The 27957-nt window shown below is 41.5% G+C and overlaps 1 long non-coding RNA gene across 3 annotated transcripts in view; it reads right to left on the reverse strand.

The window, feature by feature from the left end:
• Positions 1-2189: 2189 nt before the first annotated feature.
• The window catches only part of LOC105385603, a 67834-nt gene continuing 42066 nt past the window's right edge, over positions 2190-27957 (reverse strand). For 2 of the 3 annotated variants that reach the window (XR_005253791.2, XR_005253790.2), the window contains exons 4-7: positions 19965-22382; positions 18914-19066; positions 8534-8678; positions 2190-7391 (exon numbers count right to left, since the gene is read on the reverse strand). This is a non-coding gene — a long non-coding RNA (homeobox protein prospero). Of the gene's footprint in view, positions 7392-8533; positions 8679-18913; positions 19069-19964; positions 22383-27957 lie in introns of all 3 variants that reach the window. The other variant, XR_005253794.2, reaches the window with a different exon arrangement.

A 27957-nucleotide genomic window follows, 5' to 3' on the forward strand; every position in this document is an offset into this window, starting at 1 on the left:
TTAAATCATAATAAACTACAGAAAAGGATGGACTGGCTGTTTTACTAAAGTAAATAGGCAAGTCATTAGTTATATGAATCAACATGTTAATTAGCTAGAAATAAGATAACTTATTCCAACCTCAGTAACAATAACATCATTAACACATGGCTTACCCATAATTGTAAATAATAATAAGTATTTAACAAAATAACTAAAATCTTATACAAATGAAAAAATAAAAATTACTGAGCTAACCCCAATAACTATAATTTTCACCACTTTTTCGCCATAATATCTTACCATCCATCCTTGTCTGACTTAAAGGACTTTTCATCACTAAATATCACCACATTGTTGCACCAATCAAAGTTTAAAATAGTCAGTCGCAAAACGCACTCTGTTTCGACATCGTCGGATCTGATCGGTTAGAGCAATTTTCTTCGTCGGCCTCCGACACCGCAACCCAGCAGCACGCAAGTGAACCCGTACGGTTTGTAGGGATAGATTATGTGTTGTGGCCGTAGAACGGGTGCTGCAGAACGGATCAGCGCTATGTGCAGCTACGATATCTCGATGGCGTGGTGTTGCATCCGTATAGACGACTACTGTCTACATGTCCCGAATCTGCGTATCGGTGAACCCATAATTGAACAGTTCTTCTCTGCAAACAAAAAAAAACAAATACTTAGCTTATACAAATACAAATATTCTAACAGTCAAATAAAATATTTACAATTCTATGTTACTTACCGTTAAACGTCTTGCGATTTCACTAATTGTAATTGTAATGTTTTGTTCATATAAATACGATTATCTCCGCCTTTTTGAACATGGTTAAGTGACTTTCCATACTGACTGCGAAGAGTAATTAATTAAATTGACAAATCACAAAGTGAATCACTTTGCAGACGCAGAGGTGAATTGAAACTAAAACTAAAAACAAATTTCGTTTATTCATATTGTATGAGGGTAGAATGGTTTTAATTCTCAAATGAAGAACGAATCATATATTTTTGGCGAAGAGAAATAGTCGACAGCTATGCAGCTTGTAGTCATTTGTCAGTTTCAAATATATTAATTTTATACTCAACAGTGTTTAAATTAACGCAAAATTTGAATTAAGTTAAATAAAAATAACCATCCGTGGACTCGAACTCACGACCTATGTTTCATTAGTCCAACATTCTACCAATGAGCTACGAAGTGTATAGACACAGGTAGTGAAATTTTGCTTCACATCAATTTTATAACTATTTCACTAACACTACCGGTTGATATTTTTATGTCACAGCTGGTATACGGGCGTTTGCCTACGCGCAAACTCGTTTGTGCTGTTGTGTGTGTGTGTGTGTGGTTTGTTACTGGTGTGTAAACCGATTTCTGCGTTTATGCACACATAGACAACGTTAGTGTGCACATATACACTACGTTAGTGTGCCCTGCCGACCATTTGACGTTTCCGTGTGTACTTATTTAGTTTTTATCAATATAACGTTATTTCTTTGAATGATACTAATTCGATTTGTTGCTTCGTGATTTTCGTGAATGACAAAATTCATGTCTAGAATAAGTAGGTGGTAGAGAGGTGGTGGCGTAATGGATAAGGCCTCGTCCTTTCAATCGAGAGGCAGTGGGTTCAAATTCTGGCCTGTACCAATGAATTCTTTAAATTGTGGTTTCAATTAAGGAGTTTAAGTACAATAATACCACGTGCTCTTACGGTGATGGAAAACATCGTGAGGACACCTGCACATCTAGATCGTGTATGCTAAGTGCATTGTACTTATTCCAAAACGGCGATATGGTTCGCAACCTATCACGTGAGTAGGTACAAATGTGTGGGTGGCTCGCTTGTGAGCCACCTCTGACTACCCCTTCGGGGATTGCAGTTGTGAGTGCATATATATATATATATATATATATATATATATATATATATATAGAATAAGTAGCTTCATTTGTAGAACCAGGTGGAATTTGAAAGAAAAAGAAAGAAAATTAGTTTATTGCCACAATGCAGAATTATTTTCAGGTCACTATAAATAAGTATATCAAGTAGCTTCATTTAAGCTCTTTCATAAGGGGGCTGTCATTTTCGTGCGTTTAATTGCGTAGAGACCTTGGTTAGGCACAGACAGGTACTTATACATATAATAGTAATGGACTAAGGAAATGTATTGTGCAAGGTAAATAAATAAAAGATCACATTCAAATAAAAGCTTAGCTTTATTACTCGTTATATTCATGAAGAAACATTCCCTCACTCGTATCAACATATCTCCTACAGACGGAGGTGTTGTGGACTCTTGGTCCACATCATTCTATAGTCAATTTTGAAAATTTTGTCTCAACATATTATTAATTTGAACAGCCAATTGTTTAGTTTTAGACCAAAAAGTGAACGCAACGTGTAGCCGCGGCCGATTGTACAATTTTGTTACACTTTAACTTTCCATAATATTTTTTTATTATTCCAATTAATAACGCTAATACACCGAACAGTGGTTATTTCCTAAAACATTCATGGACAAAGACACACGCTCGTAAATTATAAGCATTATGACAATGTGATATTATATTAATGTATAAGTATTGTTGTAGTATTAAGAATCATAATAATTAATGCGTAGTTAGGTTAGGTTAGTTTTCGTTACATTAGGTATGATTTGTCTGAGGCGCACAGATTACAATAGTGACCCGTCGGCCATCCCGAGACAAATACCGAGGAATCGTTTTCAATTTCTTTTCATCATCTTAAAATCGTTTTTAAATTTATCTTTTTTACATCCAGAACCATATAAACATCTTTATTTATATATTTTTTATCTATAACTCGCCCCGCGCCGCCCCCCCGGCCCCCGAGCCGGTCAACTTTTTATTTACAAATGGTTAATGTTCCTAAGCGATTATTATCCGATGCTATTCTTAAAATTAAATACAAAAACGCATGACACTCTAATTTCACCTAGCCATCTTCCTCTTGTCATCGCTATAATTTACGGAATTTTGATCTTTACACCAACTTTAGAAATATTCAATACAAAAATACTCTTTTTTGAATAAAATTTTATACACGACGAATTTATATCATCGGTTTTGGGCGAGGGCGGCGGCGCGGGGGCTCCGAAAGAAAAGCTTTGAGCCTCGTAACCTTAACATCATGAAATTTGTACTAAATATATCAGACGCAGCGGCCGCGGGGCCCTATCACTTAGTCCAAATGCGAGGATGCCGAAATATAACGCCTAAACGCTTAATAAAACTAGTCAAATGTGAAGTCAGCGGGTCGGCCCGCGCCCATTAGCCATAGCCACTAGCCACGAGCCACTAGCCACGGCAACGAGGCGCGGGCGCGGGCCGACTCGCTACACTTTTACTAAAATAGTTTCGTTTTTTTAATTTTGTTTCTAATTTTTATCACTGGCATCCGCGACCGCTCGCTGTAGTTTACAAAATACATTATACGAAATGATGCCACAACAATTTCTGTAGCTCACACTTTTGAAAACGAACATAACTGATACACAAATAGATAAAAATACGTACACATTATGTATGAACACAAAATCTTATGCTTGTATTGCTGTTACAATGAAGACCACAAGGATATGGAACATAATATCTTTCACAATATTGATCAACATAAAATTACGATTGCTCTGTTTGATAATGGATGACTTTAGTTTAATACTTATATTTGTGACAATTTTGCGATCTTCTTTACATTATACTGAACTTACAATATCATCGGTGTATATCAAGTTTATCGACAACTCTAGTAGTAGCTGTAAATCCGTGCTCAATTTAGACAGATTCATCAATAAGTTATCAATAACGGATCAACTTACATAATATCTGAACACTAGCTAATTTTTCGCATCTCCTTAATCATGTATAGAAAAGTTGATTGATACATCTATTTGGTACATCTAAATGTTTCTAAATTCCAAAAATGAAATGCTACATACGATAGAGTCTATTACAATTTCGACAATTTAGGAACCATAATACCCAAACGTGAAACCAAAACTATCCAGTTTCTTTTATATAATTTTGAAAATAAACCTACATATTCATTTGATTTTACACGATAATCCAAACATTTCTTAGACGGACTCAAAATACATAATTATGACAATGTAAAATAAATTTTATAGATACACTTTTGAAACAAAGATACACTATATCTAGATACAAGATTTTTTAAACAAATAGATAAGACATGATGTCGCCGAAAGGGCCATTTTATTTAATCTACATATATAATAGATACAAACATGAGCTTTAAAAGTCAACACCGAATTTTGTACTTTTTCTGTGGAATGCCTTTCCACGATCACTGTGGACTAAACATTTCGATGTTTCAGACTTGAGTCTTTACACTAATTTAGAAAAATTGTCAACCGATAACTTATAATGTAAATTTTAAATAATCCAAACGCTGAAAACATTACGAGAATCGGCGAATATCGATATATCCATTGTGGTCTTGCGGCGCGCCGCGAACACAACTGTAACTGCTCAGTATAATGCCAAACGAACCTACTGCTTATAGTCGTCTTAGAATTACCTTGTCGAAAAATAATTTCGGTGAAATTATGAAATAACGGCTCCAAGTATTTGCTAAATACGGCACGTCGGTCGATGCTGTCGGTGGGAACTCATTCTTGTCTATTGTAAAATGTGTTGAGTAGCCTGCATTAACGTCTAAATATACGGAGGAATCTATGGAGAAGTCGGAATAACGGACTCATTACTTACTACAAGAATAAAACATGACGCGGAATGAGCGGCGAGCGGAGCGGGGCCCCTGCGCTTACAGTTACAGGGATGCCCCTGCGCTTACAGCTACAGGGATGTCGGGGTCTAGGCAATGTTGCCGCTACGAATAATCAATTCCTTCATCGATGTTTTCCTCAATTCCGGTGAGAGAGGCTCCGCTCCGCCCGCGCGGTCAATGGACGAACAAAACCAACAACTTGTAACATAACACGTAACATGAACGATGCTCGAACTAGCCCTGCGCGACGTAACGACGAACTCACGGTGTATCGCAGAAACTTAACCCGGGCTATTGCTGTACTATGGCTGTAGTGGAGGCCAGCGACTCCGGCCCACGGGACATTGTGGGTCCAGAATCGCGGCCTGAGAAAAATTTAGAAAATGAAAACCAGTTTATGGTCGAAAAATCTGTTGTAAAAACTTGGTGTGTGGGGATTGTGTCATTGTCTGTAAGGTTTGTGTCTCGTCTGTAGCTGCTTCATCAGTCGGCGCGGTCCATCCTGAACTTATTTCACTTATCATCAAATAGTTCAAATGGTTACAAATGAAACGGTAACAAACGTGTATAGGTAATATAAAATGAAATCTTAAACCTGCTTAGCTAAGCCGTCCGCCTCCCCGCGGTCATACTGTGAACTGAGGATGCGATAATCTTATTGTACAATCTGCAAATGAATTAGAATCTATCCGTGTCTATTGAGCTAACTTTACCTTTAGCGCTAAGATAGTTTTGACTCTTCTGTTTAGCCTATTGTATTTTATGTACATGTGTCTATACATCTCTGTACAACTATCTATCTATGTATAGTCTATGTAGAGAAGCGAACTGAGTATGTGTATATTGTGTATCTGTCTGTCTGTAACTGAGGATGGTAACCGAGGGGGTGAGCCGCGGGGGGCGGCGGGTCTACGTGGTATAACAAATACATCGAGATATGCGACGCCACTCGGCATTGTTCCTGAAATCATCCGAACACCATTTCACTCAACATTCCGTCTCTGGCTACATGGGACTTTTGTATTACGTTTTCATTAATTCCTCAAAAAAGTTAGGAGAGCCTCAAGTTTCTTCACAAATGTGTTTCAGGATTCAGGATCAAGCCCGAATGTCGCCGCGCTACGTATATCTACGAATCATACTAATTAATCTTCTATAGTATAATAGTGTGTGTATGTATATTGATCGTTCAGATTACGGCGAACAGTGGCTGGCGGGGGTGGCGCGAGCGCAGCGGAGAGGACGAGGGGCCTCAATGTATGTTGTAATATGGCCTATTTCTTATTGTTTTGTTATGAAATTGACTGATTTTGAAGGCACTTTTGATCGGACGTGTCGCTCCAATATCACTGACACAGAGAACTGTCGGAAGTAATCGTGCGGATTTTAGTATTTTTTTTGTAGCGACAGTAATAATGGTTTGTTTGATTTTGCCTTCAATATTGTTGGTCTGTGCGAGCCTTCTCCCGTGCGCTCCATGAACGGGCCAGCTGCTGAGATACATACAAGATTGACGGTATTATAATTGGAGTTATATTGTTAAAGGAAATTGAGTCAAATACATATTGTAATTATTAATTCTGAACTGTGTGATTAGATATACGATAGGTTGCTGTAACCGCCCGTTCATTAGCTGGTATTGCCCCCGCAAAGCCTCGGAAAATAGTATTTTATCTAAAAAATAAACTTAACCCTATGTCCGGGATGACCCGGACTAAACGAATATTGCGATCCGAACCTGCCGAAATGTATCATAACGTGAAACAAGGATGTTTACTTTAATCTCAACTCAAGATGTGTAATGAATATTGGAATTTTGTTACGGTAATAGTATTTATTATTGTATCATAACTTCCTGCACGAACAGAAAACCGGCTATCTGTATAAAAATAATGTTATAAATCTGTTTGTTTGTCTGTGGATCGAAAATCAACCCTGGTCTATTGTACTAATTACTATGGTTAACGTTAATTATTCCTAAAATAATAGCGACGAGGTAAAGGTTGACAAGGGCCGAGCGGCCAACGCAACAAGAGAACAACCAAGGATGCCCGAACCAGAAGGAAACCAAGGACCGAAACCAAATAAAAACAACAAAACATCTCAAACTTAAGCAATTAATATATTAAATCGATTTTTTATCTCTTAAAGAATAAATCAATAAATGATTTCAAGATATACACAACTATAAAAACATTTAAGATAATACTTAATCATAATATAATAATTATATATAGCGAAATATATTATGTGCACAAATAAAATTCTAGGTGACTTAAAATTTGTCTTAGTCGTTACTTGCTAATGAATTTCCTAGTAGAGCGCAGAGTCGGGACTCTCTCGAACGTTTACCGTTTTACTTTTAATAATTTATTTAATTTTACATAAATTTTGAATCTGAAGGCCTAAATGCGAGTGTCGTGTTTTTTTTTATTTTTGTGTGTTCCCGTTACTCCAGCTGCTCCAGGAAGTTGGGTGTCTTGAAGTACTCGGGCACGGGGTCGTCGAGGCGCGAGATCACCTTGTAGATGCTCTTCTTCCAGCTCTGCTCCGTGTCCTTGCCGCCCTGGATGGCGCGGAAGAACTCGCGCAGGGTCTGCTCCACCACGTACCGGAAGTTCTGCGGGACCTGAGGGGAGATATGCTTTGAGTATTGGAAGTATTGGATAGGAACCTAAAGGGAGATATGTTTTGAGTATTGGGTACAGCTGTCATGTAAGGGATAGGAGAGTGAGTTACTTTCCGTACGATTAGGTCAGTATTCAGTATACAAAGACGTCTTTTGTACTAGATACCATAAATGCACACATTTCTATGAAAACCACGCGTGCCGCTGCTGATTTTTGACACTGATAATAACAGCTGTACGGAAATAAATGTATGAACCAAAAGTTGACCTTTTGACTAGTTTTGACACGCGCAGTACGTAAACTTGGGGAATCTAGTATAATAGACGTCTGTGTCAGCATATTTGCAGGTTATGTAATCGAAAAACGAGTCAGTTGTCTCCCGTTGTCGGAATATTTATTTCAGTCTTGTATTTTCGTACAAAGCACCCGGATGAACTATGAAAACGTCCAACATTTACACCAAGTTTTGTACTTTACGTAACGGTGGTGCTTGAATGGCTTTAAATATACACTTCTAGGTTTCTCTTGACATTTCAACGCTACTCCCGCAATGAACTATACATAGATGGCTAAGAGAGACGCCCACCACATTTTGTGAACAAGTATTTCAGGGAAATAGGTACATTGAGGAGTTATCCATATAACTGGAATTCTTGCAGCTACTTTTTATAATAGTATCATACGGAAAAAGAACTCTGGCATTTTAAATATATAAAGAAAGAAGAAAGTCACTTCGCTAGATCGAAGAGTGTCCAGAACTTAGATAAAATATCTATACGAACAAGATTGTGTGCCTCCTGACTGATTTTTAAATACAACTTTATGATAACCATTATACCAATGAGTAAACTCACAAATATACTAACCTACTGACACTCCATCTAGTTTATATGAAAATATCTTTAGTCCATAAAAATGGGGGCGCCTTCATCCCATACGTAACAGTGACAAACCAAAATTCGCTAAACAAAAGAACTTACTCAGATATTATGTTTAATTAATTATGTAGCATGTTCTTTATAGTTATGTGATGTATGCATACTTTGGCATAAATTCTAGTACTTCAGTGCTAATATTCTAAATTGTAAAGATTTTATTCTGTTTTGTATACCAAATAAATGAATAAATAAAAGATGCTAACCTCAATGTGGTTGTTGCGGTTGTAGTGCAGGTTGAGCACGCGGTACAGCTCGGAGTCGCCGGCCACGTGCAGCTCCTCGGCCGCCTTCAGCCCCTCGCTGATGGCCTGCCGCGCGTACTTCTCCATCTGGATGTAGTAGAACTCTCTGGAAGATAAGATCGGGGACTGTTAGTGACAATGTTTGTGGAAACTAGAGAGTAGAATGATGGAATCTAGGGGGGGGTACAAGTACGGTACTGGCAGAAAGGAAGATTATACAATACATACATTATGTAGAGCTGTAGTAATATGTTTCGAAATTAAATTTATCTAAAGTAGTTTACAGTAAAAATTGTAATGCAATGACCGAAGGACGCATTGTTGCAATTTAAAACGAAACAAACTTAAAAAATATTTGTTATTGCTAAGTCAAATCAGACCGAATATTCACTCTACATAACATTACGTGACCAACCAATCCCTATGCCTACTAGTAAACAAAAAAATACACTTATATTTTTTTTTTTGCAAACGAGATCTCTGTTTAAAAGTCCTCTAGGGGTCGTAATAATTGGCGGTTGACAGCGGAGGCTCGAAATGCCATTATATGTGGCACTAGAGGCAGCGCCAGAGTAGGTGGTGAAGGATTTGATTAGCCTGTTCGTTTACATCGCTATCTTCTTCGCTTCGCTTGCAAGGGCCGGTGCCTTCCTCTTTCACCCTGGTGAATTATCTGTGACCTACGGGTTTATTTAGACCCCTTGCGAACGGAATTTTTCAGTTGTATCTATGAATTTGAAGAAACTGACAGTGCCTTTCTCAGACAAGGATGTCAAAATCTATAATTCCAAACAATTTTTTAAAGGAATCATTCTGGTTGAATATAAATAGTCCCAGAATGCCTACATCGGTATTTCACTGGCGATGCCATCGATGGCGGGTGAGGAAGGGCCCTGCCGAGTGCTCACTCTGCGCCCGCATCGACTCTCGTGGGGCTAATTACTTACTCGTACATTTGCATTCAGGGCAGCTAATTCGGTTTTTTACATTTCTGCAGGTGAGGCGATGCGTTGCGGACGCGAAAGCCAATAAAGGCGTGAAGAGAATAAGCAGCGGCTTCAAAAATATTCCGATTTTTTGCGATTTATGTTTGGTCTTTTTGTTTTCCAATTAGGTCTAGACAAGGGCTTTGGTGACATGTTTCGTAGACGAGTCGTTTTTCAAGTAGGTTTCGATTGTACGATTCAAGATGAGTAAACAATGGCATGTGAGAAAAAAAGTTTGCGACGAAATTCAAAATTCGAACATGCAAATCTCTTGACACTGCGTGGAGTATAACTTGTCAATACCGATAACTGGAGATGATCTGTAGCACCCGCGAAGCTATAGCTATCTCTTTCGCACTTGTAGCACCTCCTCTAGTCCTATTATTTTTTAATTGGCACTCGGCGTTGCCAGTCTTGCTAATTAAGTACCTAAGTAAAGTAAATTAAGTGTCTAAATAATTGCATACTGTCTTTTAGCGGAAAAACTTTACTTTTGCACATGGTCTAATGTGGGTAGAGAGGTGTCAACTTACCGATAAATATTACCAGATTAAAATAAATGAATAACTACATGTATTAATTCTTGGACTTAAGATTTCTTCTTTACTTCAGCAATTACCAATTAGTAATCAAAACATATTTATAAGTATAAACACTTAAAAAACCAAGTGAAGCGATAAAGAGCGTTATTAGAGTTCGATAATTCCAGAGTGTTTTCATTAAAAGATGCTAACGATGTTATAATAATTATGTTACTTAAGTGTGGCTTTAAGTGCTCACAGCCATGAAATGTGATCTGGTTTCAATAGCTTTTTATTGAGAGACTGATAAAATTAATTATCTTCTTAACTTTGTCCATACTTTTGATTAAAATCACTTATTTTTCTCGTGTGATTTTTTTGACTTTCTCATGTCGCTATTTCGCGGGCAAATCTACAAAAACCGTTACTGCCAACAGCTGCTTACTTCCAAATATTCTATTGTTTTATTCCACAAGCAAATCTAATCCCCAACACACTGTAAATAGGGATGATATTCATATTGAATTCTATGCTGATTTTATATCAAAAGTATCGTGGAAGAATCATGAATAGTTGTAAATATTTGAAAGAATATGAGATCTAAGGTGTGGACTGTAAAGTTATTATTGAATGCAGTAGAGTTAAGATTCGCTATAAATGGCTTTCTTAAGATTTCGCATCTTGCGTGTACCTGGCCGGGATGCAACGTCTTAAGTTTCTTTGTTTGATGACATTTAGTTTTTTTTCCCCAATCTGTGCTTCTTACCTACCTAGATGTGGTGGTTATAGGAAATTATTATATTGAGTTTATATTAAACTACGAGTATATTGAGCTATCGATAATTTTATTATTACATGTAAAACAAGTAAGTATGTATTAATAACAGGTTGTGAATATACCTGTTATTAATCGGGATCTAGAATTAATTACGTGAAATTAGGACTCAATTCAGTTAATTAGGAAAAAATGCATAAGTAAACTTCGTAATCTTAAGGCGGGGTGAGTCACAACAGTGGGCCTGTAGCTAAAGTACATTATTAAGAATGGGCGACTTGCTCCCCTCAAGAAAACGCTTGATTCCCGTGTGAACGCCGCTTCACACCAAGAATGTAGACCTACGAATTTATCAGATCTGGCATCCTTAACTACGTGCTATAGGTACATATAACATATTTGAACTGAGACTTCATATTATTTCAAAATGTATTTTGAAAAATATTCCTACTTACTTATTGGAGGAATTGAGTACATTTTGGGGATGAGTTTTTTTGTACAATTGACGAGCAAAGAAGACGTCAACTTAAGTTACACTTACTTGGTATGTGTAACTAAACTTGGACTAACTTCAATCTTCGCAAACAAATAATTAAGTATGTCCTTAAAACTTTTACACGGTATCTCAGCAGCTTAGGGCATTACGAATCAAGAATATTTTCAGCCGAGTCTGTCGGCCCTAGCTCTGTGGCCGCAGTTTAAGACGCTGCACGGGGGTCAATCCTTTGTTTCCTCTTTACATTTCTTCCCTTATTGTTCCCGCCGTCTTGCGAATTCAGAATAGATACAGCTTTAGAAACGGGACCCTTTTCAAGCCGTATTTTTTGTCTTCTAACAAAACCATCGGCAAATCCTCGGTTAGAAATTTAAAGTGAACGAAGTCAGCTGATAATGAAATGTAGGACATGTGAGTTCTTTTTTTATGTTGTGTGTATCTTACGGTATTTGGCGTATGCGGGTTTAACACCGTTTGTGGTTGTTGGGTATTCTTACTTTGTTTTATCAGTGAGTAAATATTCAGCCAGTAATTAGGATTTTACGGGTAGAATACACTTTCTATAAGTATAAACATGGCAAAGTCATAGCCATGTTTTTAGTCGTATCTATTTATCTAAATATTTACCAAAGATGGAACTTTGACAATCACCACAAGGATTATCTGCTCTGTTACGAATCACGAAATTTCTAAATATATACATAACAATATGCTAAATAAATTCAAACACAATTTCATAAATTGTTCCAAAAAGAAGACCTTTAAACACTCACAAATTACCTACACCAACAATTACATCAGTGCCATATCAAGTCAAACTTGGAACCGCGATTCATGTTAAATCCGTTACAATGAACTAGTATATATACCTATAGACAGATACCGCACCCCCGGTAGGTACGGAGCTGCAGGCAACGCGCCCCCGATAACCTTAAACTTTCCGCCCCCACCAGTCAAAATAGTTCGCAGACTCATTTCAATCGTAACCAAAAACAATGGTTATTAAAACCTATATACTTTTTTAACTCGCTTAAATGATTCGAGGGGGTATTACGGATGAGGCCTGCTTATGTGCTACATAAGGCAGTGTCTGTGTATGTGTGTGTGTGTGTGTGTGTGTGTGTGTGAGTGGACGGTGTCCAGCTTTGGAGAAGTACGGGAGAATGAGTACGACCGTCTGCTGTATTGGACAGAGTAGGCTGCGATTCAGAGGGTTGTTTCAGGAAAAATTTATCTAAGATTTTATTTTGGTTCGAAATATTATGTAAAAAAAAAGTACTGTATAAAGAGTTACAGTATCATATTAGCTGAAAGTTCCAAGAATGTATGCTTTAATCCAAAACTGCATTAATATCTGACTAACAACAGAAAGTATCGCAATAACTCCAACAATAAACTATTCGTTTCCGTGCGCGATATTACAAGAGTTAAATGGCTACTGCCGAAATTGCGTTGAGAACTTCGTAGCACAGTCAACTCTGAATTTTCGTAGTCTGTGCGGAAAGTTCATCTTTGCGAGTGTGTGTGTGTGCATTCACACATGCACAGACGCACACAAAGACGTAGTAAGCGCGGGTAAACTAATACCGGGCCGGATTAATACTTCAGTTAGTGAAAAAACTTTTTTTCAGCCTGCCGTCCGGCACAGGGGCGGCCGCAGTAATGTTTGGTGCGAGTGTCATTATACAAACTGCCTACCCTGCTCTAAGCGTAGGTATTCCATACCGTTGCCATGTTTAATTAAAAGATTAATCGGGTTTCGTTTTATTTTCGTCACGTATCTGATAAGTGTTTCAAGCAGTTAACTTTCCTGCCAGAGTTTTGTGTTTTAAGTAGAATGCTGTGTTCGCATGCGGGTCGTAGATATTTATCTGCTCGAATTACTTTCTAGCGAATTTCTAGCGTTCTTTTGCAAACGTTGTCAATGAGTTTTTTGTGTAGTCTTACGAGTTTAACTGCTAGTCTGGCGATAGGGGTGAATAAAAATAGTTTGGCGTTTGGCTAGGCTGAGCCTATCGGGCATAAATCTAGCTGACAGCTAAAAAGACAACGGGAGCCATCCGTCACAATCACGTAACTTACTCGATTAAATGGGACAAAAAAGAGTGCAGCCGGCCCCGGCTAATGACGCCCCCCGCTGACCCCTGTCTTGCCCCCCCTTGCCCCCCCGCCCCCTCCACGCTTCAAAAGTTCAGCTCATTCGAGTGCTTGCTGAGATTTTATTACTGAACTACAGCGTTCGGGCAGGTCGCTTAATAAGGGCCGACTATGGAGATATTGGTTAAGTTTCCATTCCACTCGTCATGCCGGCTCTTTGTACAAATGTCGAAGTTAGCATTTTTCGTGTGTGAATTTCGAATTATTCCGTTGAGGGAAGGCTGAATTCTACATGGCTAATTTTTAAGCCTGCTTTTTTAATGTAAGTTGATTCGAACTCAACTAGCAGGCTATGTAAATGTAAAAAATGAGAACTAAATATAGTGCTTACTGAGCTTAATGACGTCACGAGTACTGTTACGTCTTAAAGCCTGAAAAAGCGGAAGGGCTCGCATGGCTAGCATGAAAGGGTTACAAAGAGGCCGTTGCTGACCACTCCTGGAGTAGACCGTTCACGCCAGTTTGAATTTCGAAAGCTAATTGGTCCTTTGAGGAGACAACCAACGGTTATTTTTTAAGGAAACTGTTTTTAGAGAGTCACTTTCGAGTGGTACTGTACTCTTTTCGAAAGACCGCCCGAAAAGATATTTTTAGCGGCTAAATTGCAATGGAGAAAAGACTAGAAATGAATTTTAATTTTGTAGCTGTGTTCGTTTTTGAAGAGTTCCCGTGCTTTGTGCATAGAGCTGAAAAGCGCTGCTAGGAATTTGTGTAATTTTAAGATACACTCAATCCGTTAAATGCTTGCAACATTTAATATTTTTTTGCCCGCTTATAAATGTGTCGTGCTCAATACGTTAAATAAACACGTCTTGCTTGGGTTTCTAACATTAGAGGGGGTACTTGGGTGATTTCCCCCGAGGTGGCTCCACCTACGCCGCGCCTTCACACTCGATGTTCTACCTCCTTGGTACGTTACCGGTAGCAAGGAGGCCACGTTAGTAATAATCATAATTAAAAAAGAAGTTAGCGTTTTTTATGTATTGAGTGAGTTGACTTTACATAAAATTCGTATTTGTTTTGAAATTGCGTTGGTTAGTAGAGAATGTTTATGGAATAATTTTTTTTGTTAGTACTCATGAACTTTGATTAAAGAAAATATACCTAAATGATTCATGAAAGAGGACACAGTAACTTAATTTGTTGTGTGAGCATAGATTTATTACCAATTTGTATAAGACACGCTAGTTTTCCTACTTTAATACATGAAATACGTAATTTGTAATCGTAGTTTAAACGACAGTAAAACAGCACCGGAATGTAGAACGATACGAACTTAATTATTAACTATTATTAAAACCGTAACCATTACAAACTGAACTTGTCAACTGAATAAGAAACAATAATTTAAGAACTGTGCTGGAGGCCTCTTTGTGTTGGTCAAGTGTTTCAGATAAGGAGCCTGCGCACTTCCGCTGAAGCCGATAACTGTCATATTTAACAAGAAACAATACAATATGTTCGCTCAAATAATTTAATCATGAAATTCCCCCAAAAGACAGCATTACAAAGCACGGGTTTTCATTAAACGGCGGTTTAATTTAGAAAAGAGAAAACAAAATCGCGTGTCAGTCGCCGCCCAAAACTCGTGTGTCATTAGAACAGAATTAAGTCTTTCAAGGTACCCACACAGCGACAGTAATGAAAGACCGTGCTGCCCACTCCTTCGAGACCAGAGGAGTGGCCCGGCCTCGCATGACTGACGAAATATACGGCCACATACACACAAAATACTACCTACTAACTGAATGTTAAGTACTTCATTATTCGTACGGAAACGGGCTGTTCGGAGGCCAATAACGCGCAAATAGCCTAAAAGCTCGGCTCGAGTTGGAGTAATTAAAAAACTTAATGCCCCATCGAAGACAAGATAAGGCCGCGGTCGGAAGAAACACCACTTTTCTAATTACGCTTTCATTAGCTTGATGGAATACACCCGTGTGCTGTGTTCACTATCCACCCTACTACTGCTTTTATATAAAACGGGTGCCTATTGACCACATTTTTTGTTGTAAGTTGTTCTTTTTTGCTTCCTTGTAATTTTGTTATCAGAAGGAAAAGGATATGCGTCGTTCTCAGCTTGACCGTCGACGACCCAAATATTCATTATTGTGAGAATTTGAGCTTAATTTAATTAATCCGAAAAAATAAACTAAATGTTTTACATCCACGTGTCCGTATACGTGTCGAAATTAGGGCAACAATGTAGCGCCCCCATACGTCACGCGCTGTCTTGATGCCGCGATAAGTAGCACCGCGCCTTAGCGTGTTTTAATTATATTATTAACGACGGTGTCCGGCGAAAGGCTAATATTTTATAATGGGTTGAGCGACCAATGATATGTAAATATGAAGCCGCACCTCACTCTCTCGCCATTACTGTCTCGCGTGCGTGTTTAATTCCCAACTAAGACTACATTTTCGGTGGTTTTTATTACTTAACGTTACGAATCGCCAAAGCATTCTTGTGGTGAGCGAGGCCGCTAATTGGATTGGCTGAAAATTTTCTCGACACTTGAAAAAGTCAACAAGAAGTAGGTACGCGTAGCAGGTAATTAGTAGTTTTTTAGAAGTAAGAGACCTCATAAGCTTTCTCGAAAGGGTTGTATTAATTACAGAGTTGCATTGCGAGTGTGGCGCGAGCATAAATGGCTGGCCACTTGGCGCCCCCGCGACTGGCCTTATTAAAATGTTAACACGTAAATTAGACTCCAGGTGGGATGTTAGCCAACCAATTAAATTTAAGAGGTTGCAGCGTAAGCAAACTAAACAATAACATACGTACATTCAGTTACGGTCGGACTTATTATTTCTATCAAAGAAGGGGGGCAGACGCCACTTATGTCATGTTTGCGACGACGACAACTTACGAATCAGAAACATGTCAACGTAATTTTTATATTGACTCAAGTGTTTAATTAATATCATGATTATGATTATATATATTAAGTAAACGCAATCAAATTTAATATTTATAAATTTGCCGTACGATGCACTAGCTAGGCCGGAGTTAAAAAGAGCATGTGTGCATTGCGAGTGTGACGCCAAGCAGGCTACATTTCCGCCGCGGAGCGTGAAAAGGCTGAGTCTAAGTGCTACACTCGTGCTTGGTGGGATGTGTAAAAAGATTAATTGGAGTGGTGCCCAGGAGGTCCCAGCTCTCCGCGAGGTCCCCAGGGCTGCGAGCAGGCCACTTCTGTCACTTAATTAAGTAAAATAACTTAAACGGGTCACCGTCGCTAATTAGTGCTATCGTCGTCTCCACAGCTAATTCTGCGAGTGACTCTTTGTTTGTTTCTTGCTTTGCTCCTTTGAGTCGCGCGGCAAAAGAATTTGTCTTTGCATCGACTTGCGTAAAGGTTGTTTGTGTTGCGGCAACTTTTGAGACTTGGTTTGTTTGTTGAGAAAATTAGCATTTTTGCCGGGGAAAATTCTTGGGTATGTTTTCTTTGGCATATTTTTTCCGTACGTGTGTGCAGGCGTCCTGTGGGCCTGAGACACACACGGTGCTCGTATGAGGGTGCTCCTCCTCAAGTAGCCGCAACAAGTGCCCGCTACTTCACCGTGGAGAGCGTCGTCTTGGGCGGCGCGTCAACATACACTCAATAGACTGCTAGTTTCCCTTCCACCTCCACTCCTGTTTTTACTCACTTCACTATCGCTACGCATTAAAATATCAACATGTATAATACACCCTAACAGAAACGTTGTTAATAAGGCGCAGTGTGGTCACGATCAAACGGCTAGATTGTGAAATTTCCCTAAGCACCGGATATTTTTCACAGGTGTCGCGATTTCCGGAAATTTAAAATGCCATTTATTATTCTGCCCCTCATTAAGTAGCTGCTACGCCGGCACATCTTGTACATAATTGCCGCCGACCGACTCGACTGGGCCCTCACCCTTTCAGTTTTCCTTTCAGAGATGTTTATCGCGAAGGAAATGGTCATTTTCCGTTGTCGCCACAATGCTGCCATTAAGGGGACAATGCTAATGGACTAAGGTGGACTAAGTCGTTTTTTTCAAAGAAAACTATTGTGTTTTTCAGTACTAATGCGAGGCCTTACTAAGTGTTTTCTATTCCAATACCGTTTATATTTTCATATTTTATGTTATAGTTACTAGCTTAACTCTACCTAATCCATTGGAAAAGAGTGCAATTTTCTTAATAAGACGTATGAAGTAATACAGCCTATTAGAAATAGGTACAATTGACGATACGGAATAAACGATTGAGAAATTACAATAAATTATATAAGAAACGATGTTAGTTGTATATCTAATACGATATCGCTGGCACCCTTTAATTTACTTTAACTACAAGTGTATCAAGACACGACACAGCCTACAGCAAACATTGATTATTTATTTTCCTTTTGATCGGTATCTGTAGCCATTGGAAATACTAGTAGGTACAGTAAATATATTTTACCACCAGTACTAAGAGAGAAAGAAATACTAATATAGAAAAATATAGAACGGCTTTAGAAAGTTGTATGGTAGGTACGTATTGATTATTGTAGCTAATATCCTGTTATCTAGTCTCTATCTTTAGCAAATATCGTCACCTGCCGATATCTCTCCCCTGTCTAAGGCTTTACTGGTATCGCACACGTCAATGCATATTGATTTATCTACCACTTCACTCGTAATGCGAACGCAACTTTTATATTAAAGTGAGCCATATCTCAAGCTCGTCTTATCATCTACAATTTTCACGTAAAAGCTGATAGGGAAAGGCTTTGTAACTCTATGTAGGGCTGTTTGTTTTATAGAAGAACGGGGAATGATAAAAGATTATAAGTATATTTATCTTATCGGAAATTATTGATTTTTCTTGGTGTGTGCTAGTATAGAACCTTTATAGATTTGAATAAGTTTTCAGTACCGAGTTTATGTTTTTTTTTACATCACGACCATAGAATACGACAATCATGTTTGTTTTTGAACGCATAACTAACTATAAATAGACATGCCCTATTTAGTCCATCAAATCGCCGCCGCTGCTTCAAACATAGGGTGACCCCGCTTTGATAAACGCCAAACTAAACCCTTAATGAGGAAATAGTGAATTCATAACCCTTCAACTGAATTATTCAATTATAAAAGGGGTCTAAGAAATCAAAATTGGTCTGTAATCGTTTTAACGCTAGAATATAGAAATCACTGAATTCGTTAATCTAAACAAGAGGGGTTCGGTTAATTGTAATTCGAACTAGTCGATTGATTTGTCAAGTTGAGCAGATTTGAAGGTAACATTTTCTATGGAATTGTTGCATATTTTTCATTTAATTCAAGAAGATCATCGGAAAGATTTCGAAAATTAATGAGTGTATATGTAAAAAGCTCCTGGAAAAAATCCTGAAAACCTGCAAAAAAAACAAAAATCCACAATTTCTGACTCACCTGAAGTTTGAGAACCACTTGACGAGTTGCGCGGTGTTGTTCTTGTTGAACTTGATGTCGGGGAAGTACATCTTGAGCACGGCGGAGCTGGGATAGCGCACCCAGAAGAACATGAGCTTGGCCTTCCGGAGGTGCATGGGCGTCAGCGTGGAACTGTGCGGGGGGGTTAAGGAATATTGGAACTGTTTGGGTAGCAAAGTTTGAGATGCAATGGTCTTTGGGCTGGGAGCGGTGGAAGACCCAAATCTTTGCTCAGAGGCAAAAAAGTGGCTGGGATCCCGAGTGGAAGACCCAAATCTTTGCCTAGAGGCAAAGGAGTTTAAAAATTGTAAGATATTGTTCGAGAGTTTATTTCCATCCAGTTGCGCTAGCCACAATAGAAAACTAGAAACAAGGCGAAGTTTGAATCGAATGACTGGAATCCATTTAGAAAGCCGTTATGCAGCCTGCAGGTGCACAGAAGCTCCACAATGGCTAATCCATTCGCATCTAATCTTATAAACCTTTACGTGCCTTATCCGGTGACGACTGGACGCAAACAAATGCAGCCCAGCCGGTGACTGTTTGCCGGCTGCAGCTATTAGTCTATTACAGGACGGCGCAAATACGCAGATTTATTGTGTGAATAGTAAGACAAAACCTTACAAGATGAAGTAGCAAGGTGGAATAATTTAATTAGAAAAATGCGTACGGGTAAGTTTAGCTCCGTCTATCAGGTTTATAGGCTGGTATAATATAAAGCGTAGAAACCGCAGCGCTTGTGCGGCTTCCACAATCGTACCACTAAGTCGGAAGCTACTACGTGCAGTCGTAAGGTTAAACACTACAGAAATAAGATATCTGTGGGTGTCTCCGCAAGGATTTGTGCCCTCGGCTCGGGCGGATTTACTTTATCGTATTGACCTAACGCAACTGGAGTGGACATTTCTAAATGGGATGTAAAAGTAGTTTTCCAAGCAAAAGTGATTGAATTCAATAGAAAATAATTTCCTAATGAAATTCGAGACTCTTTTGCTCAGTCAACCGGCTAAAATATTTGAATAATAATTACTTTGCTTGTTGTTGTGTAGTTCCATTGTAAAAGGATATAGTAGGCTGCACGCCGTCGTAGGGCAGGTCGGTGGAGTTGCAGTCGGAGTGGTCCTGGTCCAGGTGGTGGTGGTGCATGTGCTGGTGGCGCAGGTAGTCGGGGGCAGCCGCCAGCAGCGCGGGGTGCAGCAGCGGCGGCGGCGGCAGCGGCGGCGAGTCCCGCTCCGGCGCCGGCGGCGAGCGCGCCATGCCGCCCGCGCTGAAGAACGGCGAGTAGGGCGAGAACACTTGGCTCTCGTGCAGCCCCGGGTTGGGGATGGCCACGGACGTCGGCAGCGCCATGCCGCCCGGGTAGGGCCGCGGCGACGGCGACTCCGGGAACTTGTTGCTCTCCGGCGAGTGCCCCTCGCCCAGCAGGCGCGACACGGTGCGCGGCGTGATGCGCGTGTCCGTCACCTTGTGCCGCTTCTTCTTGGGCGTGACCACGAGGCTCAGCGCCTCGTTCTGCTCGGGGTTCGGCTCGCGCTCGAAGTGCCCGTTCATGGACGCGTACAGAGACTGGCCGAGCGACTTGGGCGGCGCCTGGAACATGCCGGGCCGCACGTGGCCGTGGCCCGGCGGCCCCTCGTGCATGGGCGGGAAGCCGGGGCCGGCCGGCGGGTGCGGGCCGTTCATCTGGCCCATGAGCATCGGGTTGTGGGACATGAAGGGGTTGCCGTTGGGCAGGCCCCCGGGGTGGTGGTGCGGCGGGTTGCCCTGCGGCTGCGGGCGCTCGGCCGGCTTGGGCGGCGGCGACTTCCTGTCGATGAGGCGCGTGGCGCGCAGCAGGTCCTTGTTGAGCTGGTCCGCCGCCGCCGCCGCCGCCTCCGACTGCTTGCCCAGCACGCGGCGCTGGTGCACGAAGCGCGTCACGATGGAGTCGATGAGGCTGGCCAGCGAGGACGTGATCTCGCTCTTGAGCACGTCGGCGAGCCCCTCCAGGTCGGCGCCGGACACGGGCCCCACGGCGCCCTGCTGCTGGCGCAGCGCGTCCAGGCGCTCGGCCAGCTCGCCGGCCAGCGGCGGCCGCGGCGCGGGCGGCGGGCGCGGCGAGTGCTGGCGGGACTGCGGCCGCGCCTGCTCCGCCGCCTCCTTCAGCCGCGCCTCCTGCTCCAGGAACAGCTTCTGGCTCACGTTGAGGTACATGGCGGCGGCGTTGTTGAGCGGGTGCGGCGGCAGGTGGTGCGGCGGCAGGTGCTCGCCCAGCGGCAGCAGCGGCATGCCGTTGAACCCGGGCGGCAGGTGCTGCGCGGCGTGCGCGTGCATCTTGGCCGACATCATCTTGTTCATGACCTGCGACAGCATATTGGGCGTGGTGCTGGCGGGCGGCGGCGCCTCCTTGGCGGGCGAGGGCGGCTCGGACTTGGGCACGGGCTCGTCCACGTGCTCCACGTCGCTGGACGCGTCGTTGTCCGCGGTCTCCGAGTCCTGCTCCATGCGGTTGCACAGCTGCACGTACTTCTGCTGCATCTCTGCGAGCTGCTCCTGCATGGTGCGCAGCTGCGACTTGAGCGCGTTCTTCTCCACCAGCTTCTGCTGCAGCGGCGGGCGGTCGGGGTCGTCGTCCGAGTCCTCGCTCAGCGTGTGCGCGCTGCTGCCGCGGCTGCGCTCGTAGCCGCCGGCGCGCTCGTGCTGCTGCGGCTGGTACAGCTTGCGCTTCTTGCAGCCGTTGACCTGCGGCGGCGCGGGGCTGGCGCGCATGCTGGACACGATGTTCTCCACGCGCGCGCGCTTCACCTCCGTGGGGCGCGGCGAGGAGCGGCCGGCGTCGTCGTCGGGCTCGCACTTGGGCGCCAGCAGCGGCTCGGGCTCGGCGGGCGCGGGCGAGGTGCGCTGCGAGCCGCCGTCCAGAGCGCCGCGCGAGCCGGGTCGCGAGTCCCGAGCCGGCTGCCGCTCGGGCGAGCGCTTCTCGTGCTTGGGCTCGTCGTTGTTGTTGTTAGCGAGCACATTGTTGTTGTCGGGCGACAGGCGCAGCAGCTCCTTCTTGCGCGACTGCAGGATGTCTCGCAGCACCTTGTGCGCGATGTCACCGCCCGCCGCCTCCTCGCCGGAGTCGTCCTGCGAGGGCGTGCGGGACAGCAGCTCGTTGAGCATCTCCGCGGGCGCGTAGCCGGGGCCGAACAGGCCGAAGTGCTGGCGGCCCTCGAAGATGGCGCCGTACAGTCCGCCGCTCATTGAGTTTGCGGCGCGCGCGGGCGCGTGTCCGTCCGTCGCGAGAGTCGAGTAAGAATTGCGCGGCTCCCCGGCGTCCACGCGCTGTCGGGCGCGTTTCTGTTTCTTTAGAAGCTTATCTCCGTAGGGCGCGTGTGAGTCGGCCTCCTCCTCCGATGACATCACAGGCGAGGCGCGCCGCGATTGGGCGAGCGGGCGGCGGGCTGGGCCCCCCCGCGCGTCCCCCGCGCTGCAACAGAGTGGGGGTCACACCTGCACGCGCCGGCTGCGCGCGGGCCGCTGTGCGCTTGCACGACGCCGCGCGCACTCGACGCGTAAACAACTAATACTTAATGCATTTATAGGTTTTAAACTCAAGTATAAAATACTGTTATGTTATACTTGAGTAGCTTGCGTAGTACCAACAACTAAATTTTTTTATTCATAATAGTTTGACGTTTTGATATATATAAAATTTAACTTTGTAGGTATACTTAGTTGGAAAAATTATATATTACCTAGTTCTTAGTTATTTTCTTATAGGTACTTATAGACAATAATAATATACCTACCACATATTGATAATAGCCGTATTATACGTACACTTATAAAGTATAATAATTATGTTTCTTTCATCAAAGTTTTATGTTGATTAGATTTTAACCGTACGAAATTATCCGACATCCATCGCGATAGACACGGCAATAATTTTCATAATAGTCGTCGGAAAACATCAAATTAAATAGCCGAGGACAAGGAAGCATTTCCTGATCGTCCACAAAGATACTAATGATACTTTGTGCTCATGTTCGACCAATAGCGACTGTTTGAGACACATGTATGATAGCTACATGTGTGAGTCGCGGTCGTAATGAGACAATGAGCTATAACAGTACAGGTACCGGACTATGTAGTTATTCTCTGCGTACATAACAAAGCGTGGAGATATGTACCTATCTGTAACTGCGGCATTAATTCCTTTTGGAGCGTGACTCCGTATTCAGGTGGACAATGAAGCTAAAAATGTCAGAAATAATTCTGTGAGACACGCGCGATGTGCGCGGGCCCACTGCACTGCGGTATGTCTGATCGATCTTATTGGAATTAATACGTGTTAGCTCAGACAAATCTTATAAAAAATATTACAATCTTCAATACAACAAGACAAGAAAACTGTTTTTTTAAATGGTAGATAGTTTTTGCTACCTCAAATTCTTAAAAAAAACATGACTGCTGATGAAATTGGAATAAGTACAATACAAATGACCGAAATGTTTTTTTTCTACTTCATTTCTCAGTTCATTCATACAGCATACTGCATTTTTTTGTAACTCATAACTCTACTTAGCTCAACAACAGTTAATCTAATTCTGATGTAATTGTAACTCGGAGTACCGTCCCGTATGGAACCCGCGTCAACGCCGTCCCATGTCATCACCGTGCCGTACCGACAACGGGCCCGCGCCCCCATCCTCCTCTTGCGCAGGAGCAACATCCGTGCACACAATGAGATGCTATCAATGGCGGCACTTCCGACGCACGGGCGCTCGCTCCGTCACGCCCCGCGCGGCTGGTCAAGCTCGAAGCCACCGGAAGCAAGGAACCGGATTTCGGTGGTGCTACTTCCCGTTGCTGTTTTTTTTCGTCAGGTTGTCACATTCTTGCGTTTTGGTTTTCGTGGCTGAGGCAGTGTAGCCTTTAGATACTTTATGTCTTAGATAAATTCATGGCAATTAAAGATTATTGTCCCACCGACCCATATTTAAATACCAATAAATGTATACGACCTGGGATTCTTATGAAATTCCTAAAAAATATCATGAATACCAAGTCTACATACTGAAAGTATAGCTATATGTGTGTCGGTCGGTATTAGGCACTGACTGTACGGATCTGCGGTTGTGTGTGTTGCGATTACGTCTTTTGAGTCCAAACAACAATTTGTGTTTTAATGCCATCACGATTACGAATGAGATGTCCACCATCATGTACCTACCTCTGCACACATAATGTACAATGACTGAAGTACATGGCTAGTACCTATTGTGCTCGGAATTGGCCTGTTTTTGTTAAAATTGTGCTGGCCATTACGTCCGGAAAATGAACTCGAGTTTTGTTTGGGAAATTCGTTTTTGATTCTTATCGAAGCTAATAGCTGTGACGATAAAAACGATGTCTCCTAATTTCTAATAAGAATTTATAACGAAATTCACTTTACAAAAAAAATAATACTATCATTTAACTATGAAAATAATGGAGACAAAAAGATAATGACCGCAACTAAACTTCGATATTCGAGGGAGAGCCGGTACATGTAGTATGTAGAGACAATTTGTAGAGATAGATAATTACGGGGCATGAATAAGCAATGTGCTTGTCAAATTAATATCCGTTACACTGTGCAGTTATGCACCCCGCGAACGTTATGGGAAGTGCGTTTAGACTGTTCGTCATTCTTGTATGGATTTTTCTTCTACCAAATATATGTAACTCTATAAAGACAAATCTTGTTGGAAACACAATCAAAGTAACTGAAACGCCTTGCAGATAGAGATATTGAAATGCCCTTATTCAAAGTCAACCTCAAAACTAACTTATCATCAAAATAATCTATACAATCGTCCAATTTCGTTACCTACTAACAATGCACCTAAGACATTTGGCGAACAGTGTAAAGGCATGTGCATATTGTGCTATAGTTGTTCGTACAACGTGCGTGTGTACCGCAAGCAGTCGACACGACCTGTTGATTTCTACCCATATCGCACAGTAGGGACGCGCCCTAACTGCACCCCGTGCGATAAATATCGATAAATTTCCGATTGGTAGCGTAAACCGTCTCGATAACGAAGGTAGGTTTACACTTCGGTACCTAGATCAGATCCCATCAAACTTAGCACGTATGATTGTAATTTCATGTTACGTATTAGGTACGTAGGTATATATTTTATTATCGTAGGTATCCATTTGACGTTAAGGAACTAAGCTAAGAATTTTCTCAGAAATATTGTATGTAAACGATTTCTTGCGGTTAAATACTCGTAACTCATAAGACCACAATATTATCTGTAGGTAATAGATGTTAACAAATACGCTTGTAAGTAAATTAATAATTCTGGACTAAGACGTCATGATGTAGATATCAGTCATCACGACCCATTACGTCCCCACTGCTGGGGCACGGGTCTCCTTCCAATGAAGGAAGGGTTTAGGCCTAGTCCACCACGCTGGCCAAGTGCGGGTTGGTGGACTCTCAGATATCAGTAATAAGGCTAAAAGTTAGTAATAAATAAGTATCGAATAGAAGCCCAAGCCTAAACTAAGATCCGACAGCCACCCCTGGTAAATTTGCCATGAAACTCCGTAGTATATTACGTATTTTTTACGGAAACTGGTATTTTCCAAGCAGTAAGCATGTCTCTAAGGTTCTCACAGTCATTATCAAATATAAAAATGTCTACAAGCAGTTGTTTCAATAAATAATATTAAGAAAATCATGTGGAAAAGTTTCCCTGAAATTCACCAATAAATTGTAAACTACATTAAAGGTAATTTCAAAAATGGTGTCCTGCCATGTTTCAAATTACTTTTAATGGAAATGGCTGCAACCCTTGAACGTTAAGAATAATACCAACATTAATTGATAGCTTGATGTAAGACTGTAACTCGATGGTATCGCACCGTGCCATATGGTCCCCGGTTTCCCAACAAAGGGTCATTTTCAGAATAATTCCGCTTCCGTGTGTAGGAACGCGTGGGAATGCACCTCCACCCCTTGCAATTACTAACGATATTTATTTATCTATACTTTTGTGTGAGACTCGCCTTAATTACAATGACTTATGGTCAGTCAGCGAGTGCTAGTCACGCAATAATAAAAGAAGCATTTGGAATGCGATAAGAGAATTTCAGAGTTACATATTTATTTATATTATACCTACTTATAGGGAATTCCAATAAAGGAGCTGATGTAACATATTAAAATAAGTAGTCAAACAAAATATGAGGCGAGTACCGAAAGCAATAACGCAATCATGCGACACGACACTGGCAGTATCTAAATGGCACATAAAACTATAATTTCCCGCCAAGAATATAATTTCCCGAAATCAAAATGGCGGGTCATCATGGCAGTCGAAGGCTGCAGATGACGAGATATGCACGTGAGGTGTAATGGGTTGGCGTCGTCGTCGCGTGTTGTCGGCAATTTCCCTACCACCCATATTGTCAGATGCTATCTGGCCTCAGATTACCCGATGTCCCACTTAGGGTGGTGGACACCGGGCAAGGAAATCTGAAAAATTGCAATAAGCCCGAGTTTTCAAAAGATTTACTAACTAAAAAAAATTACAAAAAAAATACTTGGCGAGGATTTTACATGTAGGAATGTAGGTGCTGAAACCATGGAATTCTAAATTTCATCAATCATCATCACACTTATCAGTCATTAAATGTAAATAAGGATAACCAGTGAAAACAAATAACATTTAACGACAAGAAACATATGTGCGATACCACATGTTTGAGGCCACCTATGTAGCTATGACAAAGCAATTTTAAAGACAACTTTTTCTATAGTGTCCAGCAAAGCAGCTAGACTTCACTAGCAATCAACATACATAAATGATGAGGGTTGGCTAGCGTGTCTCCTGGGCCATTACGGTGTTTCTATGAAAAAGGACATTCTGCCTTATCGGCGGATATCGCACGAGAATAGAGGCTCAGATAGCATCGCTCGCGTGGGGAGGCAAGACTTGTCGATATCGATATTGCTTGCTGATTGCGACCGATTAGGGTCAACACTAGCGGGCTTTGCTTTTATGGGTTTGGAAAACGCTAATTTAGGAAGAAAATTTAGTGTTTTTCCATCGCGTGAAATAAGTTATCGATAAAATGAATTATCTATTGTAATACAAAAATTACGCTTAATTACTAAGGTACTCGAAAACATGGAACAAATCCTAAAATGTATTCTTCTATTCACATCGATACAACTTACCCTACTCCAGCAGAGCGGGCATAAGATAGGGACTTATTAGCGGTCCGGTTATTATCTGGCCGTGTATCGCCTGTGACATATGGTTCATATCGTATACGACACAACCAGCCATAGAACGCGGCACGGCATCCAAGAGTGAACCATGCAAAGATATTAACCACCCATGAGGGCACCACTTTCTACGTCAAAACGATAATCAGTTTGATTTACGGTGCTAGAATTTTCTATTCGTGATGAAAACGATGTTTTTCAGTTTGTGTAGCGTGTTGTCTGTATGCGATTACTTCAGTAATTATAGCTGCAGTAATTATCTTTTCTTTGTGACATAGCTGGCGATCGAAGGTCGGTAGAATGTGTGCTTGCATGTATCGGGCTACAGGACATAATATCATTTATGTTTGAATATAAGTTTTCATCATAATCTGGACCCTATAAATATACTACTTAAGATGAATACAGCTTAAACAGATAATATGTTTCTGCTGTGATTCCAATCTACAGTTCAAAGGAAATTGTAGATTTATGAAGATTCAAACTTATCTTTAAGAAAAACTAGTTGGTCCTGTTTCTCATTCAGCATTCAATATCTAATATAAAAAGCTACAGCGTTGATTGTTGCGAAACGTACACACTCTTATCACGCGTCTGTCCGTTCGTCCAGCGCACAAGAATGATAAAACAAGTGTCCAGTTTCATTCCAACTCAAACACATCTGGCCATTTTATCAGTCGTAAAACACCAGACACTGTGGTTTTAAGGACAAACAGTTATCAATATATTTTTCTGTCGAAACTTCCGTCCTCTTTCAAGTTTGAAGCCGCTGGGG

Source organism: Plutella xylostella, chromosome 25 (genome assembly GCF_932276165.1).
Source record: "Plutella xylostella chromosome 25, ilPluXylo3.1, whole genome shotgun sequence".
In the NCBI taxonomy this organism is placed as follows: domain Eukaryota; kingdom Metazoa; phylum Arthropoda; class Insecta; order Lepidoptera; family Plutellidae; genus Plutella; species Plutella xylostella.